The sequence below is a fragment of the Callithrix jacchus genome, chromosome 6, assembly GCF_049354715.1.
Source record: "Callithrix jacchus isolate 240 chromosome 6, calJac240_pri, whole genome shotgun sequence".
Taxonomy (NCBI): domain Eukaryota; kingdom Metazoa; phylum Chordata; class Mammalia; order Primates; family Cebidae; genus Callithrix; species Callithrix jacchus.
In genome coordinates, this window is record NC_133507.1 from 45,525,345 (window position 1) to 45,542,563 (window position 17,219).

At 37.6% G+C, this 17,219-nt stretch overlaps 1 pseudogene; it reads right to left on the minus strand.

The window, feature by feature from the left end:
* Nucleotides 1–2,078: 2,078 nt before the first annotated feature.
* LOC100385819 (zinc finger Ran-binding domain-containing protein 2-like) lies at nt 2,079–3,157 on the minus strand (annotated as a pseudogene).
* Between the last annotated feature and the right edge of the window lie 14,062 nt (nt 3,158–17,219).

Sequence of the window (17,219 nt, forward strand, 5' to 3'; positions counted from 1 at the left end):
ACCTTGCATTTGCTTAGGACAGCCAAAGTTTTAAATACAGAAAGCACCAGTGATAACATGTAGAACCTAGATCATCTGGGCAATTTAGAAGGTAGACTTTCAAAAAGTCTGAGGCACAATTACAAGAGAGTAAAAGTTCTTGTGCAACCTACATAAATGCAGCAAAGAAAATTAAGACATAAAAACATGGGAAAGCTCACTGTAAAAATATTATCAAAATATTTCCACATAAGACATTTTGCTTACATTTTTAGAGCAGCTAAAGAGAAAAATATTCACTTTAAAATAAAAACATGTATTTTTGTTCAGTCTGTCAATGAAATATCTTAAAATGTCATAATTTTTATTTAAATTACAGCAGACAATGTCATGGGAGAAAAAAAAACAAGAAAAAGAAATCAATACCCCATAACAAAAAGCCCCCAAGCACAAGTGTTGATTTCCCTTGATATACTTACCTTGCATTGTCACTCAAAACACTGTTAAGAGAAACCTTTTTATTTTTTAAAAGAGAAAAGAAAATGAAGCTCATGTGACCAGATTTTGAAAAATAAACTCCGAAAGCATTTTAAGCCATAACTTATTTCAAATGAATAGGAAAAATAATGATTTTTGCTTACATCATGCAGAGATAAGCAATCATTTGTTATACATGTTGCATCGAAATAAGCACAGAAAGTCAACACCAGAACAAAAGTATGCCAAATTGCAGGGTTTATTGCTGGCGACCACGGAGGACTCACGTCTCTCCAACCCGTGGCCAAGAAAGCAGGATGACAAGACCTTTTTGTACCCATAAAATCACCTTGGGGGTGAGGGGAGAGGATGGGGTGAGGGGCTTCAGACATTCTGAGGGCCAGTGGATTCAGATCACCTTCTGGGCAGAGATGAGGGTGAAGGGGTTCCGGACATTTCAAGGGCCAGGGGATTATTTGACATTCTGATTGTTATTTAAGGGGTTCACAGATGCTAAGATTAGCATTCATTTACACATCGTCTGGGTAGGGGTGGGATCCACAGATTTTCAGTTGCTTGGCGCCAGGATGGAATTATCTGGGGGTGCTTACTCTGGGAAACAAAGGCCAGCAATTCTGGCAGATAAGAGAAGGTATGCAGCTTTACCTCTCTTTGCATCCTGCAAATAATCTAGCAGTTTACAGAAACCAAGGTTAGCAGTCCTTGTGAGGAGAATGGAAACATTTTTGTCTTTTATAAGATGGCAGTGTACAGGTTCCAACTCTAAGTTAGCTATATCACATGCAGAAGAAAATTATATGCAGTGTGTTTATAGTTAACATCTTGAGGCAAATGTTCACTTAAATTCACAATGTCTCCATTGGCCTTACACCAAAAGAGTAATACACTTAAAGAGCTTACTTCAATTTGCTCATTAACTACGATTTAGCCTTTTCTACCATATTATATTGGATAACTAGATTTTAAAGAATATCACATAAAGCTTCTTCAAATATGGTAAACATTCTGAGATGTCTTTATCAAGCAACCATATCAGCAGAGAAGCGATAAACTGTTAAACTTTCTGTTTTGCCCCAAATTAAGTGTCAGAAAGGAAAATAAATACCACTTCTCTCCTTCTAGATGGTACAAGATTCTTTTGCATTAAATGTTGTGGAGCAAAAAAGTAAAGCTGGATAAAAGAGAGACAATGATTCTAAGGCACGCTTAGCATAGGGAATTTTAAAATAAAGACATTGACAGTTGGCTGCTTTGCAACACAGTTTAACTTTTTTTGGTGAGAATCACTGACACTGTGAACAGCATAAACAGGCTGACTTCTCCGTAAGTGTGTTGTTTCCAACTAGCTTCCAGTCTTGCCTCCATGCCCAAAGTTCAGGCAAGTCTAGGTAATCCTGTCTTAGCCAACGGACAGGATGTATTTGAAAATGAGAAAAATGGGTTAAAATTAGGAAGCAAAGTACTTTGTTATAGCTGAAATGGTTTTAAATGGAGCAAATGGTTGTAAATAATGAATAACAGAGTATCTATTTTGGGACATTATGGCTTAAAATACTATTTACTTTGAACTTCACAAATAAACACAGCTGTATTATTTTGAAAAACCAATGAAAGGCACGCACCTCTACTAGCAGATTTAGCACTTCTGACCAAGTAAGACACCAACTTCTTTAAAAATATGCTTCATGCACTGTACTGGATTTTTTTAAGATGTAAATTTTAATGCATTATTTCTTTTTTGAACTTGAACAGGAATCAGAATAGGATGATCCAGAAGACGACCTGTGGCGTCTTTCGGATGACCGTGATCTTGTTCATCTTTTTTTGCAATCACCAGATGAAGAAGATCTAGAACAAATTCTCTTTCTGTTCCTCTCAGGAGAAAATGATGAACCTGAATAAGGTATTTTTCGTGGGGAAAAAGAGCCCCTGTGGGACCTGGAGCTGGATCTTGATTTTAACCTACAAGATCTCAAATGTTCTCTGGAACTGGAATGAAATGTTGACTGTGAACTGAAAGAACTTCTTGAACAGGACCTGGACCTAGATGAGCATGATCAAGATCGTGAATGTGAAGATCGAGACTTTCAGTGACTTCGTTAATTAGATTTCTTTTTATTACCACCTTCTTCTTCACTGGCATCAAGATTATATTTTGAGAGATCAGCATCATCTTCATCCTCATCCTCGTCTAATTTATATTTAGAAAGATCTTCATCCTCATCCTCTTCTTGCTCTGATTCTTTATCTTCTACTTCCTTTAATATAGATGCAGGACCAACTGCTTTCCCTCTGTATTTTTTCTTTTTATGTCCAAACTCATCATATTCACCATCAGATTCTTCTCTTTCATTAAAACCACCACCATATCCTGTTTTTTCTTCTAATTCAGCATACTTTGGAGTATTACACATATTACACTCTGATCTTCTCACCCAATTCACATTGCTGCAAGTTTTATGTTGCCAGTCATTAGCACTAAATAGGCCTCGGCTCTTTTCTGCAAGTGTCTTTTCTGTTTCAGTGCCCCCAGTTTCCATCATCTTGGCCTCAGTTGTTTTCTCCCGACCACGTCGATTACAACTGGTTCTTCTAGCAAAGTTTACATTTCCACATCTTTTGTCAGGGCAAATCCAGTCCCCGTCACTGACTTGGAAATTCTTGGTCATCTTGAACACCACCAGCACAGTCACTCGCAGCTATGTCTTCCAGATCGACGTTTTTGTAATGACCTTTAAAGAGAGAGCACTTTCTAATACTTAACAATCCTGAGATTTAAAAATTAAAAACTCCTTTATGTCTAATCTAAATCTCTTAAGGTACAATGGTACAATAGCATTCAGATTTTGTTTTATTTCATACTGTGTCACTAATTTTCATAAATGATACATTTGATGGCTATGGTGGTGAAAGCAAAATTTCATATGTATATGGCTTTATGTTTCCAAATATTTAATACTGCCTCTTAAAAATAACAGATCATTGGTTAAGATGATATAGACAAACAGCATGAACTAAGCTTCCGGCACAACCTGCTGTTACATAAAACCTGGAGGAAGTAATTAATTCTAAAAGAAACTTTGTATCATAGAAATATTTACATTTGGTGGTAGAAGTGAAATCTGAATTATTTAAGTAAAAGATAGAACTGAGCAATGACTAAAGAATAATTTTTTCTCCATCATATAAGATGTGGATAAATTTCTCTTTTAAAGAGATTATATAACTGAATTATAGACAATTTCTAAAAGTACTGTGTTTTCACAAAGATGTGTTCCACAGAGACTAAAATTTTAGTAGGCAATTAAACACTTTTTCTTAACCTTAAATCTCTCTGAGTCTGTATTGCTTGATATTTACAGCTTAAATCCCCCAGATTTGCACATTCCAGAGTCGGTACTAATTTTTTTTAACTCTTTTAAGGCTTATAGATGTTCCTTTTTTTTTTTATTTTAAGTTCTGGGGTACAAGTACAGAATGTGCACATTTTCTACATAGTTATACACGTGCCATGGTGGTTTGCTGCATCTATCACCCAGTCATTTACATTAAGTATTTTACACTGTTGGTAGGACTGTAAATTAGTTCAACCATTGTGGAAGACAGTATGGCAATACCTCAAGGATCTAGAAATAGAAATGCCATTTGACCAGCAATCCCATTATTGGGTATATAACCAAAGAATTATATATCATTCTATTATAAAGGCATGCCCACATACATTTATTGTGGCATTGTTCAGTACTATTTTTCTAAAACCACCGATAGGTCTTTTGTTACAATAATGGAAATGTACTTTTTTGAAATTCCCTGTCTATGCTTCTGCCATCATTTCCAAGGTTACTCCCATCAGAGATGCAGACAAGTGACAAAGCTGGTGATAAATAGAGATCATGGCTTTCCAAGAAAAATTTATGCAAGGCTTCAGAGGACCTAAAAATTCCTACAGGTTGTTTTCATTTACCATTAAAAAGAAGAATCAGAGCCATTCCTAGGATCACAGCACACACGAGTTGTTCAAAGGCCTTCTCTCGATTCTGTGATGGTCGAAAATCTTATGTGAAATCTTTGCCTGGGTAAATGGACCCCCAAAAGGACTGTGGATAAAATTCAAGGGATCAGTAAATGCAGACTGCAAAACTTTACATTTATATTTTTACTGACCTCTGACTGAACAGCATTTCCTGAAATCACGAGTGTAGACAACAAACCATAATGAAATTAAAACCTCTGTGACGCTTTCATCATTAGCAATCATAGATATTTCTATATTACACTATAGTTGTTGTAGATATCCCAAAACATATGTTCATTTATGTGCATCTCTGTTTTAAAGTATGGTAGTTAGTTATTAGAACAGAGCTAGAGTATTTATCATATTAATAAATAAGTACTATGTCACAACTTTTAAATATTGTAATGGCTATATTTCAATACAGTTGACTTATTTTATAATTGTATGGGTTTTATGTATTTAAAATCTAATCTGAAAAAAATGAATTCTAGCATGACAGTATGAGGAGCTTCATTTCACTTATAAAATTGGTAAAATTATAAAAAAAAAAAAACAATCATTCAGAGACTGGAAATGCTCCAATAGGCAAACAGAAAATGAAGAAACATCAAGAAAATCTGCCAAAATTCCATTAGAAAGGCAAGAGTCTGTGGTATTTGAACCAAGACATCTGCCTCCCTTTCTCCTCCCAGATCAGCAACTCCAGATTGCTGCACCAAAGACACAGGGATACCTTTCTGCCCAATGCGAAAGCTTTCTTCCCAGAAAGACCAGGACTTCAGCATTTCTCACCTTACTTCTGGTGGTTTATTGCTGAGGCTAAATTCCATTTGAGGGTTGATGGGAGATGAGGGCTTCCTTTTTCTCTCAATGGTGAAATAAATGCTCTACTTCTGACATGGTGCACTGGAAATATTGACCCCAGTAGTCTTTTTTCCAACTCTTCTGATGGTGGTTCTATGCCAGGAGAAGTAAGCTCAGAAGACTTTAGCCTGCTGACTCCCCTCCACTGAGCACTCAGATCCTAGAGAGGGGATGCCACTCAGAAAAAAGCTTACATTGCCCAATCTTGAGCTCCAGAGGTCCTGTTTAGACATTTCACCTGTGGGGAGAAACAGGCCATTTAAAAAAACAGCTCCTAATTTCTTCCCAAAGAAATCAACTGCATTTGAGACAGAATCTGGAAACCTAAGAGGACTCTCAGGAACAGTAAAGGTTGTGATGAGATTATGCAAAACAAAGAACAGACAGTAAAAAGAATGAAGAAAAATGAACAGAGTGTCAGAGAAATGTGGGCACCAATAGCGCACCAACACCCACATAAATGAATCTGGCACTTTGGGGAGTACCAAAAAGAAAGAAGAGACAGAGAGGATAAGAAAAAATATTCAAAGAAATAATGGCTGAATTATTTCCCAAAAATTATTGGAAAATAACCAAGTACATATCCAGGAAGCTCAGCAAACTCTAACCAAGTACATTCACAAATACATCATAGTAAAGATGCTGAATGTTAAGGAGAAAATCTTGAAATACACAAGAGAAAAAAGTATTTTGGGGAAGGTGTTAATGTTCCTGATTTCCATGGGAGCCAATGACCAAATGAGTTCAGGAACCTCACATATAGTCATCCAGAATAAATTAGTTGGCCACAGAAGGTAATTGGGGGAACAGGTAGTAATCTCAGTTCTCAACAAGAGTTCATCAAAATGATGCAGAAGTAAAATGGAATCAACCCAAATGCCCAACAATGTTAGACTGGATAAAGAAAATATGGCACATATACATCATGGAATACTATGCAGCTACAAAAAGGAATGAGTTCATGTCCTTTGCAGGCACATAGATGAAGCTGGAAACCATCATTCTCAGCAAATGAACACAGGAACAGAAAACCAAACACCAGATGTTCTCACTCGTAAGTGGGAGCTGAACAATGAAACCATATGGGCACAGGGAGAAAAACATCACACACCAGGGCCTGTCAGTGGGTGAGGGGCAAGGAGAGAGATAGAATTAGGAGAAATACCTAATGTAGATGACAGGTTGATGGGTGCAGCAAACCACCATGGCATGTGTATACCTATATAACAGACCTGCACATTGTGCACATGTATCCCAGAACACAAAGTATTTAAAAAAAAAAAAGTCTGTGATCAAAAAAGGAAAAATGAAGAGAGTGCCAGGTTAAACAAAATTAAAAAGGTTTTGTTACTATAAGACTTGTCGTATTATAATGCTAACTGTGAATCCCTAGATGTAGGTAAAAATTACAGCATTTCCCAAACTATTTCGACCACGAAAGCCTTTTCTGGAGTACATCTAAAGATTCAAAGTTTGAAGAGCACTTTGGGAAACACTGGCATGAAGTTAATAAAAGTGAGGGGTATTGATCACTGCTGGAGTCAATTGGCATTTTTGTTTCCTATATGTCTACATCAGGGACTACTTTCTCTTGAAGGTATATGAGATAGATAACTATCCATATTTTCAAAGACAACCTAGATGAAAGGCTCTCTGAGGTTTCTGGTAATGCTGCTTGCCAAGGCCACAAATTTAAGCCGCCCTGAGGGTGACTGTGCCCTAGCCTGACTTTTTTGATTTTTAGATCACATTCTGCTAAAAATCTTCAGACTCTACATTAATGAGTGCAGAAAAGAACAACCACTGCTAACGGGCTTCTTCTGTGCATGGAAAATTCCTTCCCATGCCTGTTTCTAGTCTTAGGTTCTGGTTTATAATAACAGCCTATCAAAATGTTGTATGCAGCTTCAAAAAAAGTAGTCATCATCTGTGAGCTATACTTAACATCAAATGCCAAGGCAGATTTTTCAGCAGCTGAAGCCTGGAGCACAGCCAGTTTACAGCACTGAGGCTCCGCTCACTGCAACTCACCATCAGAGGGTGTATATTAAAGAAGCATGGACCCCAGCCAGATGTAAAGAAGCTGTGGCTCAGCAGCTTGAGTCAGGTAACAGCAAACAAGGAAGACTGAAGGAACAGTGTAAAGGGACAGGTAGACAACTTCAAGAAACATAATATTACTGTTTTCTGTCAGAAAAATGGCAATAGCAGCAGCTAGGCTAAACTTAGTGTGCCATTCAAAGGTGAAGTGGCTATTATTCTTTATGGAAACAAGGCTCTAACAGAAAGCAGTGATTCATAAAAAGCAAGGATTCATAAAAAAGATGCAAACAGAGAAATAGATGAAGACTCACTATGGAAATGACCGAAGTCTAACCAAGGGCATCATCAAACACAAATACTCTATGGAGAAAACGTCGTTCCAGTATATTTTATATGGCTGTTGAACTTTGCTCCTGTATTCTTTCAAACCGTCGTGCAAGCTTGTAAGTTTCTAAATTAAGGTCCATCCTGGCTGAAATACTTAGAGTGGTTTCTGTTTTCCTGACCAAAATAATAATACTTAGGGTGGTTTCTGTTTTCCTGACCAAAATAATCATATTATATTTTTCCTATTCAGATGGCCTTGAATAATCAAGTGAATGAGTGTGGGGGCAGACACTGTACTTTCCTAGAATGTCATACACAAGTTAGTGAGCATTAAATGCTGGCTTGTTAATAGAGTCATGAAAGAATCGAGTAGAAGTCTGTCCATGTTCTCTGGTGGCCTTCCTATAAGCAGGCAACTTTCTGAATAGAGAAAGGAGCAAGTGACAGAAGAAGCTAACACATGCATAAGACAGAACCGTAAGACAGACAAATAACAAAACAGCAACAGCAAAAACAAACAGATTTCAAGGAGCCAGAGCAATTTTGCCTAAAGGATGGAGTGGCAAGCAGGAGGATAAAGCACCATAGATAGAAAAATATTTTGAGCCAACCAAGACAGTTGATGGGTCCCAAGATCCATAGCTAAAAAAAAAATCAATGGGAAATCAGGGCCCAAGGACTGTACCAAAAATCTATAAAAACTGCAAGAGCCCACCTATCAAACTGACATTTAAAAAAATAAAATATCATATCCTATCTTGGCAAATTCAAAAGTATAGCCATTTTTACACAGTGTTTGTGGGAGTGCATATTGCTACACTGATTTAGGAGAAGAATTTGGTAATATGTTTTAAATGTTTTTAAATGTTCATATTCTTTGCCAAACATTTCTACTTCTAAAATTTTTTTCTACCCAAATCCCAATTTGTTTAAAGAAAAAGTGTATATGGGTGCCTTAAGGATAACCAGAGGAACTGACTACAAAATATCAAGTGGTTCTATCTAGGTATTAAGATAGCATTGCAAATGTTTATTCTGTTTTTTCTCTTCTCTGTTTTCTTTGGAATCTTCCATGAAAAACAGATCCTAATTCTAAAATACATAAAGTAAAATATTCTTAAATAACAAAAGGGCAATAGAGTAGAAGCACACACAAGTGTCAGGAAGACTTGATGACCCTTTTATGTTTTCTCTAGATTATTCTATAGTTCCACAGAGGCAAGAGCTAATTTTAGAAAGATTGCTTCAGATCCTACAGTTAGGAACCCATAAAGGGAGACTCCTAACTGAAGTAAAGAATGCAGAGACTGAGCACCGACAATTTTTCCTGAAGGAAAAAAAATCCAAAGCCAACAACCCTCAGTTTAATACAAATAAAGGCTCTATGTCTGTCACTCACTAAGAAATATAGGGAAACTCAGATACAAGCAAAGGATACCAGCGTAATATAGATCAGGAATCATAAAAGAGAATAATACTTCCCTGCTCTTCCACTCCTCTTCCAAAAGCACTCCACATCTAATATATTACATCTTTCAAGCAAGGCTAGGAAAGTTGTTTTATAAGATCAAGAACAAAATTATGCTAATTTTTATTAATCCAGTGATATTTGTTCTCCTAATTGTCTGTAATGCCAATGGGGACAGAGCCCACAGCTTAGTTGTTATTGTATTTTCAGTGTTTCACACAGCATTTGGCTCAAGGAAAGTTTGATGAGTGAATGAACGAATAACAATTTGAATACTTTCAGTAAGACCCTACAATCAACCCATTTAATCAAAAGAGGGCCGATAATTAAAGCTAATTAGCCAAATTTCTTTGAAAAAAAAATATACAAGTATTCAAAATCAATTCATTGGAATTTTTACAATTTCATTCTTACTAATATTCAAGTTAAATTCAGATTCTACCCCAATTCATCAGGTTCCTAATGCAACTATCATAAATATACTAGTTACTACACTTCTCTAGGTATTTGTGGGCCTTATGTTTTATGATTGAGTCACTGAGAAGAAATATTTAGTTAGTTGACCTACAGCGAATTTAACAAGAGCATGACACACATCAGCAGTATCACACGAGAATGAAATTGGTGCTGACTGGGTTGACAGCCTTTATTGTGGGACAGTGAGGGGCCTGAGGGTCTGTATTGTGAATGAGAATGACAGCACTTTAGAAAGACCTGATGCAAATTCTTTGACAGGTCATATAGTCACATTTAAAAGTATCTTGCTGCTGTCACACATCATTACTTTTTAAAAATGTCAAACCCATTTTACGCTACATAAAAAAACACTAAAGAAAATTTTACTCATGGTGAAATATTAAATAACAAATTAAAAATGATCTAAATTTCAAATCCAGACCATGATTTAAATAAATAGTGACCTCTATTGCTCTCATGCTTGGGCTTTAAAAAATGACCAAACTTTTTTTTTAGCAAATGAATTATATTGAATTTAAACATTTCAATTATTTAGCAATTACACACTTTAGGGGTGTGTTCCATGGTTCTCAAAAGGGGCTAGTGGTCAAATTCATTCTGGATTGAGTGAGTTTAAGTCATTGCCTTTCTAGGTTCTTACCTTCATTTTCTCTAAAACTAGGCTATTCCCTTGTTGATTCTCAGTCTAAAATGAGTCAAATTCTCTTACTATTATCGTCACACTTTCCTGAAATCTGTTGGGTACCTCTCTGGACCTCCATTCAGTGCCTTCGGCTAGACTTTTTTAACACTATGTCTGCCTGCCTACTTGTTGGGACACTTAACCTATTACCTGTTTAACAACAGAAAAAACTCTCCTTGAATGTACCCATTGGCAGTCACTGCACTAGAAACTTTACATACATTATTTCTAATTCTCACCACCATTCAATAAGGTAGGCATCACCATTTTACTGGCAAAGACTCTGAGTTTGAAAGAGCTGAGCAATTTATCCTGGGAGATGATGTACAGTAAAAGCACATGGCCTTGAAAATGAACAAATCAAAGGGGTCCTACTGTTAACTAGGTATGCGATCTTGAGCAAATTAATTCAACCTTTCTAAGCCTCAATTTTCTCATAAGTAAGGCAAGAACAATTAAATAATGTATAACAGGGAGTCGGAGGGGAACATGTACCCATGTGGAGCTGAACCTGCTGTTGACAGGCCATATAATTTTTCTTTACTGCTTAAGGGAAAAGAAAATCCTAGTAAACTTATGATTGCTGTTTTCAAAATGCATTGATAAAAACCACTGCATTCTTTTGTGTAACATCCTCTGCTTCTCTCAGAGAGAATGAATAACATCCTTTAAATCCGACACTCTATTTTAGGCATCCTTTGTCCTATGACATATGCAATGTTTTAAACGTTTGTCCCCTTCAAAACTTATGTTGAAATTTTACCCCCAAAGTAGCTGTATTGAGAGGTGGGGACTTTAAGAAGCGATTGGGTCATGAGGGCTTTGCCTCCATGAATGGGTGAATCCATTCATGAATTCTTAGATTAATAGGCTGTCATGGGAGTACACTAATGACTTTATAAGAGGAAGAGAGGCCTCAGCAAGCACTATCAGCCCCCTCAGCATGAGATGCTTGGCACAGCTTTAAGATCACCATCAGGAAGGCCCTCACCAGATATCCCCTCAACTTTAGCCTTCCCAGGATCCAGAATAGTAAAAAAAAAAAAAATGAATAAAAAATGTCTCCTTATAAATGACCCAGTTTCAGGTATTCTATTACAAGCCATGGAAAATAAACTAAGCATACCAGTTGCCTCAATCTATCTAAGCTAAACCCTGCTCTTTTTTAAGGCATTCCAATTTGCCCTTAATTGAAAAAAAGGGCAAATATGATTAAGACCTAGAGGGTCTCCAGAAGATTTCTTCATCAATCACATCCTCTGCCTCTGTGGTTTTATAACCATAAAGGTTGTAAAAATTGCTGGAAAAGGATGTCCCAGATATTCTCCACAATAGTCCAAAAATAAATTTTTATATCGCCCTCTAATTTTCCATTGCAAACATTAGCATTTAATGCAAGCTCCACACAGGATCTTCACTCTTGAAATCTTGAAATCTTTCGCTTTCTGGCAGAGAGCTGAAAGCATGCTTTGAGCATTGCATTTAAAATAGGAAACAAAAGGTCACATAAAACTTTTTGACCAGTTTTTATCTGTTGGTATCCTGATATTTACTTCTCTTTGCAATTAAAAAATTATAGTCTAGCCCAGAGAGGAGAGTCACCTGAAAACTTTAGGAGATCCTAAAGCAGAATGGCAAACCAAAATAATAAAAGCCTGCTCTTTGAGATGGAAAATATCAAATCAGAAATATGATTCTACTTTTTGGAAATAAGTCAGCTTTAATAAAAGTGAATTCTGAGGAAGCGACATGAACTTTTTATTTTGCCAGAGGCCCTAGAGTATACTGTCTCTAGCCCAGAAATTAACAATACCATTTTGGATTACCAAGTTCATTGTTAAACTGAATTATGATCATTCAACTAGTTTTAATACTCTCCCCTCTTTTCGTCCTCATCGGCATTGAAGTTTCTTAGTATCCAAGGCCCAAGAAGATAAGAGCACTCTCAGATTTCTATAGAGCTTTCTTTATATTACTCTATGTATTTTATTTTATTTTATTTATTTTTTTTTTTAATTTTTTATTGGATTATATGTTTTGGGGTACATGAGCAGAGCATGCAAGACAGTTGCGTAGGTACACACATGGCAGTGTGCTTTGCTTTTCTTCTCCCCTTCACCCACATTTGGCATTTCTCCCCAGGCTATCCCTCCCCACCTCCCCCTCCCACTGGCCCTCCCCTTTTCCCCCCAATAGACCCCAGTGTTTAGTACTCCCCTTTCTGTGTCCATGTGTTCTCATTTTTCATCACCCACCTATGAGTGAGAATATGCGGTGTTTCATTTTCTGTTCTTGTGTCAGTTTGCTGAGGATGATGTTTTCCAGATTCATCCATGTCCCTACAAACGACACGAACTCATCATTTCTGATTGCTGCATAATATTCCATGGTGTATATGTGCCACATTTTCCCAATCCAGTCTATTATCAATGGGCATTTGGGTTGATTCCAGGTCTTTGCTATTGTAAACAGTGCTGCAATGAACATTCGTGTACATGTGTCCTTATAGTAGAACGATTTATAGTCTTTTGGATATATACCCAGTAATGGGATTGCTGGGTCAAATGGAATTTCTATTTCTAAGGCCTTGAGGAATCGCCACACTATCTTCCACAATGGTTGAACTAATTTACACTCCCACCAACAGTGTAAAAGTGTTCCTTTTTCTCCACATCCTCTCCAGCATCTGTTGTCTCCAGATTTTTTAATGATCGCCATTCTAACCAGCGTGAGATGGTATCTCAATGTGGTTTTGATTTGCATCTCTCTGATGACCAGTGACGATGAGCATTTTTTCATATGATTGTTGGCCTCATATATGTCTTCTTTCGTAAAGTGTCTGTTCATATCCTTTGCCCACTTTTGAATGGGCTTGTTTGTTTTTTTCCTGTAAATCTGCTTGAGTTCTTTGTAAATTCTGGATATCAGCCCTTTGTCAGATGGGTAGACTGCGAAAATTTTTTCCCATTCTGTTGGTTGCCGATCCACTCTAGTGACTGTTTCTTTTGCCGTGCAGAAGCTGTGGAGTTTCATTAGGTCCCATTTGTCTATTTTGGCTTTTGTTGCCAATGCTCTTGGTGTTTTGTTCATGAAGTCCTTGCCTACTCCTATGTCCTGGATAGTTTTGCCTAGATTTCCTTCTAGGGTTTTTATGGTGCCAGGTCTTATGTTTAAGTCTTTAATCCATCTGGAGTTAATTTTAGTGTAAGGTGTCAGGAAGGGGTCCAGTTTCTGCTTTCTGCACATGGCTAGCCAGTTTTCCCAACACCATTTGTTAAACATGGAATCCTTGCCCCATTGCTTGTTTTTGTCAGGTTTATCAAAGATTGTATAGTTGTATGTATGTTGTGTTGCCTCCGGTGCCTCTGTTTTGTTCCATTGGTCTATATCTCTGTTTTGGTACCAGTACCATGCTGTTTTGATTACTGTAGCCTTGTAGTATAGTTTGAAATCCGGTAGTGTGATGCCCCACGCTGTGTTCTTTTTGCTTAGAATTGACTTGGCTATGCGGGCTCTCTTTTGGTTCCATATGAAGTTCATGGTGGTTTTTTCCAGTTCTGTGAAGAAAGTCAATGGTAGCTTTATGGGGATAGCGTTGATTCTGTAAATTACTTTGGGCAGTATAGCCATTTTCACGATATTAATTCTTCCTAACCATGAACATGGAATGTTTCTCCATCTGTTTGTGTCCTCTCTGATTTCGTTGAGCAGCGGTTTGTAGTTCTCCTTGAAGAGGTCCCTTACGTTCCTTGTGAGTTGTATTCCAAGGTATTTTATTCTTTTTGTAGCAATTGCGAATGGCAGTTCGCTCTTGATTTGGCTTTCTTTAAGTCTGTTATTGGTGTAGACGAATGCTTGTGATTTTTGCACATTGATTTTATATCCTGAGACTTTGCTGAAGTTGTTTATCAGTTTCAGGAGTTTTTGGGCTGAGGCGATGGGGTCTTCTAGGTATACTATCATGTCGTCTGCAAATAGAGACAATTTGGCTTCCACCTTTCCTATTTGAATACCCTTTATTTCTTTTTCTTGCCTGATCGCTCTGGCTAGAACTTCCAGTACTATATTGAATAGGAGTGGTGAGAGAGGGCATCCTTGTCTAGTACCAGATTTCAAAGGGAATGCTTCCAGTTTTTGCCCATTCAGTATGATATTGGCTGTTGGTTTGTCATAAATAGCTTTTATTACTTTGAGATACGTTCCATCGATACCTAGTTTATTGAGGGTTTTTAGCATAAAGGGCTGTTGAATTTTGTCAAATGCCTTCTCTGCGTCAATTGAGATAATCATGTGGTTTTTGTTTTTGGTTCTGTTTATGTGGTGAATTACGTTGATAGACTTGCGTATGTTGAACCAGCCTTGCATCCCTGGGATGAATCCTACTTGATCATGATGAATAAGTTTTTTGATTTGCTGTTGCAATCGGCTTGCCAATATTTTATTGAAGATTTTTGCATCTATGTTCATCATGGATATTGGCCTGAAGTTTTCTTTTCTTGTTGGGTCTCTGCCGGGTTTTGGTATCAGGATGATGTTGGTCTCATAAAATGATTTGGGAAGGATTCCCTCTTTTTGGATTGTTTGAAATAGTTTTAGAAGGAATGGTACCAGCTCCTCCTTGTGTGTCTGGTAGAATTCGGCTGTGAACCCATCTGGACCTGGGCTTTTTTTGTGAGGTAGGCTCTTAATTGCTGCCTCAACTTCAGACCTTGTTATTGGTCTATTCATAGTTTCAGCTTCCTCCTGGTTTAGGCTTGGGAGGATACAGGAGTCCAGGAATTTATCCATTTCTTCCAGGTTTACTAGTTTATGCGCATATAGTTGTTTGTAATATTCTCTGATGATGGTTTGAATTTCTGTGGAATCTGTGGTGATTTCCCCTTTATCATTTTTTATTGCGTCTATTTGGTTGTTCTCTCTTTTATTTTTAATCAATCTGGCTAGTGGTCTGTCTATTTTGTCGATCTTTTCAAAAAACCAGCTCTTGGATTTATTAATTTTTTGAAGGGTTTTTCGTGTCTCAATCTCCTTCAGCTCAGCTCTGATCTTAGTAATTTCTTGTCTTCTGCTGGGTTTTGAGTTTTTTTGATCTTGCTCCTCTAGCTCTTTCAATTTTGACGATAGGGTGTCAATTTTGGATCTCTCCATTCTCCTCATATGGGCACTTATTGCTATATACTTTCCTCTAGAGACTGCTTTAAATGTGTCCCAGAGGTTCTAGCACGTTGTGTCTTCATTCTCATTGGTTTCGAAGAACTTCTTTATTTCTGCCTTCATTTCGTTGTTTACCCAGTCAACATTCAAGAGCCAGTTGTTCAGTTTCCATGAAGCTGTGCGGTTCTGGGTCGGTTTCTGAATTCTGAGTTCTAACTTGATTGCACTATGGTCTGAGAGGCTGTTTGTTATGATTTCAGTTGTTTTGCATTTGTTGAGCAGTGCTTTACTTCCAATTATGTGGTCAATTTTAGAGTAGGTGTGATGTGGTGCTGAGAAGAATGTGTATTCTGTGGATTTGGGGTGGAGAGTTCTGTAAATGTCCACCAGGTTTGCTTGCTCCAGGTCTGAGTTCAAGCCCTGGGTATCCTTGTTGATTTTCTGTCTGGTTGATCTGTCTAGTATTGACAGTGGAGTGTTAAAGTCTCCCACTATTATTGTGTGGGAGTCTAAGTCCTTCTGTAAGTCATTAAAAACTTGCCTTATGTATCTGGGTGCTCCTGTGTTGGGTCCATATATGTTTAGGATCGTTAGCTCTTCTTGTTGTATCGATCCTTTTACCATTATGTAATGGCCTTCTTTGTCTCTTTTGATCTTTGTTGCTTTAAAGTCTATTTTATCAGAGATGAGAATTGCAACTCCTGCTTTTTTTTGCTTTCCATTAGCTTGGTAAATCTTCCTCCATCCCTTTATTTTGAGCCTTTGTGTATCCTTGCATGTGAGATGGGTTTCCTGGATACAGCACACTGATGGGTTTTGGATTTTTATCCAATTTGCCAGTCTGTGTCTTTTGATTGGTGCATTTAGTCCATTTACATTTAGGGTTAATATTGTTATGTGTGAATTTGATACTGCCATTTTGATGCTAAGTGGCTGTTTTGCCCTTTAGTTGTTGTAGATTCTTCATTATGTTGAAGCTCTTTAGCATTCAGTGTGATTTTGGAATGGCTGGTACTGATTGATCCTTTCTATGTGTAGTGCCTCTTTTAGGAGCTCTTGTAAAGCAGGCCTGGTGGTGACGAAATCTCTGAGTACTTGCTTGTTCGCAAAGGATTTTATTCTTCCTTCACTTCTGAAGCTCAGTTTGGCTGGATATGAAATTCTGGGTTGAAAGTTCTTTTCTTTAAGAATGTTGAATATTGGCCCCCACTCTCTTCTGGCTTGTAGTGCTCTGCCGAGAGATCTGCTGTGAGTCTGATGGGCTTCCCTTTGTGGGTGACCCGACCTTTCTCTCTGGCTGCCCTTAGTATTCTCTCCTTTATTTCAACCCTGTTGAATCTGACGATTATGTGCCTTGGGGTTGCTCTTCTTGCGGAATATCTTTGTGGTGTTCTCTGTATTTCCTGCAATTGAGTGTTGGCTTGTCTTGCTAGGTGGGGGAAATTTTCCTGGATGATGTCCTGAAGAGTATTTTCCAGCTGGGATTCATTCTCTTCGTCCCCTTCTGGTACACCTATCAAACGTAGGTTAGGTCTTTTCACATAGTCCCACATTTCTTGGAGACTTTGTTCATTCCTTTTTGCGCTTTTTTTCTCTGATCTTGGTTTCTCGTTTTATTTCATTGAGTTGGTCTTCGACTTCAGATATTCTTTCTTCTGCTTGGTCAATTCGGCTATTGAAACTTGCGTTTGCTTCGCGAAGTTCTCGTATTG